General features: G+C 50.8%; 1 long non-coding RNA gene across 1 annotated transcript in view; it reads left to right on the forward strand.

The window, feature by feature from the left end:
• Nucleotides 1-620, forward strand: part of LOC128382184 (uncharacterized) — a 5643-nt gene extending 5023 nt beyond the window's left edge. The window contains exon 3 of the long non-coding RNA XR_008323689.1: nucleotides 609-620. This is a non-coding gene — a long non-coding RNA (uncharacterized LOC128382184). The remainder of the gene's footprint in view (nucleotides 1-608) is intronic.
• Nucleotides 621-4526: the final 3906 nt, after the last annotated feature.

Consider the following 4526-nt stretch of genomic DNA (forward strand, 5'->3'; position numbering starts at 1 on the left):
GAAGGACAGACGGAAGGAAAGGAGTAAAGAGGAAAAGAGGAAGGGAGGGAGGGAGGAAAGGAGGAAGGAGGGAGGGAGGAAAGGAGAAAAGAAGAAGGGAGGAAGGAAGGAAAGGAGGAAGGAAGGAAAAGGAGTAAGGAGGGAGGGAGGAAAGGAGGAAGGAAGGAAGGTAAGGAGGAAAAGAGGAAGGAAGGTAAGGAGGAAAAGAGGAAGGGAGGAAGGAAGGAAAGGAGTAAAGAGGAAGGAGGAAGGAAAGGAGTAAGGACAAAAGAGAAAGGAATTTAGGAGAGAAGGAAGGGAGGAAGGAAAGGAGTCAGGACGAAAAGAGGAAGGAAGGAAGGAAAGAAAGGAGTAAAGAGGAAGGAGGAAGGAAAGGAGTAAGGACAAAAGAGGAAGGAATTTAGGAGAGAAGGAGGGGAGGAAGGAAAAGAGTAAGGACGTCCTTCCTTCCTTCCTTATGTCCTTCCTTCCCTCCTTCCTTCTTTCCTCCCTCCCTCCTACCTTCCTTCCCTCTCTCCTTCCTTCTTGCTCCCTTCCTCCTTTCCTTTTTTTTTCTCTTTTTGCTTCTTTCTGGCCGTCACGATCGGTTAATTTTGTGTTATTTGCAGATTGTCCTCCGATGTACTGCCTGGGTCGTGGCTCATGCCGAGTGGAGAAACACGGGCCTGTTTGTGTGTAAGTTGACACGCGCGCACACACACGCGCACACACACACACACACACACACACACACATAAACATGCACACAGATAAGTAACATGTCTTCTCTTCCAACTCCTCCCATCTTTTATCTTCTCTTTGTGAGACTTAAAACATGGAAATCCCATCAGTCTTGTTTCTTTCCCTGGAAAAGACACGCTCCATGAAGCATGTGGGAATCTGCTTATCCCCCACAGCTTAACCCTAAGGGTGGTTCTGCCTTCATTTGTCCACCGGCTCAGTGTTTCCTGGGAATCCGCTGATGGATTCTCCTGGTCAATATTTAAACACGATCCTCACTACCGATACTCTTACTGGGTTAGACCACAAAAAAAGCATGCATCACGCAGCGGATTAATCTGCAGGGAGAGAGAGAGAGAGAGGGAGAGGGAGAGGGAGAGAGAGAGAGAGAGAGAGAGAGACAGAGAGAGAGAGAGAGAGAGAGAGAGAGAGAGAGAGAGAGAGAGAGAGAGAGAAATACGATGTGATATGAGTTCCTTCCTTCCTTACTCATTTCCTTCCTCCCTCCCTCCTTACTCCTTTCCTTCCTTCCTTCCTTCTCTCCTTACTTCCTTCCTCTTTTCCTACCTCCCGTCCTCCTTTCCTTCCTTCCTTCCTTCTCTTACTTCCTTCCTCTTTTCCTACCTCACTCCCTCCTTACTCATTTCCTTCCTTCTCTCCTCCTTTCCTTCCTCCCTTCCTTCTCTCCTCCCTCCCTCCCTCCCTCCCTCCCTCCTTACCCCTTTCCTTCCTTCTTTCTTCCCTTCCTCATCCCTCCCTTCCTCATCCCTTCCTCCTGTCCTTCCTTAACCTGAGAACAACAGCAGTGTTAAATCCGACACAGTGAATGCCGTTTATCTCATCGAGAGAGAGAGAGAGAGAGAGAGAGAGAGAGAGAGAGAGAGAGAGAGAGAGAGAGAAAAAGACAGGGTGGGTTTAATATGATGTGATATGAGTTCCTTCCTTCCTTACTCATTTCCTTCTCCCTCCCTCCTTACTCCTTTCCTTCCTCCCTCTCTCCTTACTTCCTTCCTCTTTTCCTACCTCCCGTCCTCCTTTCCTTCCTCTCTCCTCCCTCCCTCCCTCCCTCCCTCCCTCCTTACCCCTTTCCTTCCTTCTTTCCTTCCCTTCCTCATCCCTCCTTCCTCATCCCTTCCTCCTGTCCTTCCTTAACCTGAGAACAACAGCAGTGTTAAATCCGACACAGTGAATGCCGTTTATCTCATCTCATCGAGAGAGAGAGAGAGAGAGACAGAGAAGAGAGAGAGAGAGACAGAGAGAGAGAGAGAGAGACAGAGAGAGAGAGAGAGAGAGAGGCCCGTTAGTCTGGCGCTTGGATTCGGAGCGGCTTCAATTTGTAAAACACGCTGGATGGAGGCAGTCAGACGCTGCAGCCGCTCTGTTGGAGGTTTTTTAGGAAGCTCATGAATCTCGTCTCCTACATCAGCAGTTTGGAATGTCTGCAATGAGATATTCCACATCATGAAAGTAAGAATACAATTATGAGCCTCGCTGCTGCTGCTGCTGCTGGATCTGCTAACTTCATTATGCTGCAGTGAATCTCCCCTCTTCTCCATCCTCATGTCGAGGAGAGGCTCGGTTCTGTCCAGCAGGCAACATGCTTGTTTTCCACACAGTGTAATCAGACTGTCACATTATTACAAATGTAATCACAGGGAAAATATTTAACCTTCCTGTCCTCCCTCCCGGGTCAAATTGACTATTTATTCCTTCATTCCTTCTTCCTTTCCTTCTTCCTCCTTTCTTCCTTCTTTCCTTTCCTTCTGTCCTTCTCCCTTCCTTCCCTTTCCTTTCCTTCCTCCCTTCTTTCTGTCCTTCTGTCCTTCCTTCCTTCTTATGTCCTTCCTTCTTTCCTCCCTCCCTCCCTCCCTCCCTCCTAACTTCCTTCCTTATGTCCTTCCTTCCCTCCTTCCTTCTTTCCTTCCTTCCTTCCTTCTTTCTCCGTTCCTTCCTCCTTTCTCCCTTCCTTCCTCCTTCCTTCTTCCTCCCTCCCTCCTTCCTTCTTCCTCCCTCCCTCCCTCCTTTCCTTCCTTCTTCCTCCCTTCCTCCCTCCTTTCCTTCCTTCTTCCTCCCTCCCTTCCTTTCCTTCCTTCTTCCTCCCTTCCTTCCTTCTTCCTCCCTTCCTTCCTTCTTCCTCCCTTCCTCCCTCCCTCCCTCCTTTCCTTCTTCCTCCCTCCCTTCCTCCCTCCTTTCCTTCCTTCTCCTTCCTACCTTCCTTCCTCCCTCCTTTCCTCCCTCCCTCCCTCCTTTCCTTCCTTGTTCCTCCCTTCCTAACTTCCTTCCTTGACTCGAGGACAACAGAGAAGGGTTAACTTGTTTTTCTGGGATGTGAAGATAAATTCTCTTCTTCTGTCATTCAGCCTCCTTGTGTGTTTGACTTCCTTCTTATTTATTCCCCCTGTTCAACATTCCCCAAACACAGCTCTGCCACCGCTGCCCCCTCCCATTATGTAACAGGACGTCACCGCTGTCATTCACTCGGCGGTGTGGTGAGGAGCTCCTGCAGCTCTTCCAGGCCTGATAGCAGCCCTTCTGTAGCAGAACCCCAGGCCAGCATTGGAGGGAACCTCTGTCACACAATATCCTTACTCCTTTCCTTCCTCCCTTCCTTCCTTCCTCCCTCCCTCCTTACTCCTTTCCTCCCTCCCTTCCTCTTTACTCCTTTCCTTCCTCCCTCCCTCCTTGCTCCTTTCTTTCCTTCCTTCCCTCCCTCCCTCCCTACTCATTTCCTTCCTTCCTCCCTTCCTCCCTCCCTCCCTACTCATTTCCTTCCTTCCTCCTTTCCTTCCTTCCTCTCTCCCTCCTTGCTCCTTTCTTTCCTTCCTTTCCTCCCTCCCTCCCTCCTTCCTCCCTCCCTCCCTGCTTCCTCCTTTCCTCCTTCCCTCCCTCCTTTCCTTCCTTACTCCTTTCCTCCCTCCCTCCTTCCTCTTTCCTCCCTCCCTCCCTCCCTACTCCTTTCCTTCCTTCCTCCCTTCCTTCCTTCCTCCCTACCTCCTTACTCCTTTCTTCCTTCCTTCCCTCCCTCCCTCCCTCCCTACTCATTTCTTCCTTCCTCCTTCCTTCCTTCCTCTCTCCTTCCTTGCTCCTTTCTTTCCTTCCTTTCCTCCCTCCCTCCCTCCTTACTCCTTTGCTCCCTCCCTCCCTCTTTCCTCCTTTCCTCCCTCCCTCCCTCCTTACTCCTTTCCTCCCTCCCTCCCTCCTTACTCCTTTCCTTCCTTACTCCTTTCCTCCCTCCCTCCCTCCTTCCTCCTTTCCTCCCTCCCTCCCTCCTTACTCCTTTCCTCCCTCCCTCCCTGCTTCCTCCTTTCCTCCCTCCCTCCCTCCTTTCCTTCCTTACTCCTTTCCTCCCTCCTTTCCTTCCTTACTCCTTTCCTCCCTCCCTCCCTCCTTACTCCTTTCCTTCCTTCCTTCCTCTGTCACCGCTGCCCCCTCCCATTATGTAACAGGACGTCACCGCTGTCATTCACTCGGCGGTGTGGTGAGGAGCTCCTGCAGCTCTTCCAGGCTTGATAGCAGCCCTTCTGTAGCAGAACCCCAGGCCAGCATTGGAGGGCACCTCTGGCTCAGTATTTAAATCACGTTCCTACACTCTGCTGAGCAGGATCCACCGGGGAACCGAGCCAGGGACGGCCCACTGCCACGGCCAGACTGTCACACAATATGTACCCTGACCCCCTTTGAATGATAATGACACACACTCTGGCTTTGCTGAGAGCTGTGTGTTTCACATTAGAAGGTCAATGTTGCTCAGAAATCAAGCTGATATTGAACAGATGTTGATTTGGAGCTGAGTCTTAGTTTGAGAG

The sequence above is a fragment of the Scomber japonicus genome, chromosome 21, assembly GCF_027409825.1.
Source record: "Scomber japonicus isolate fScoJap1 chromosome 21, fScoJap1.pri, whole genome shotgun sequence".
Classification (NCBI taxonomy): Eukaryota; Metazoa; Chordata; class Actinopteri; order Scombriformes; family Scombridae; genus Scomber; species Scomber japonicus.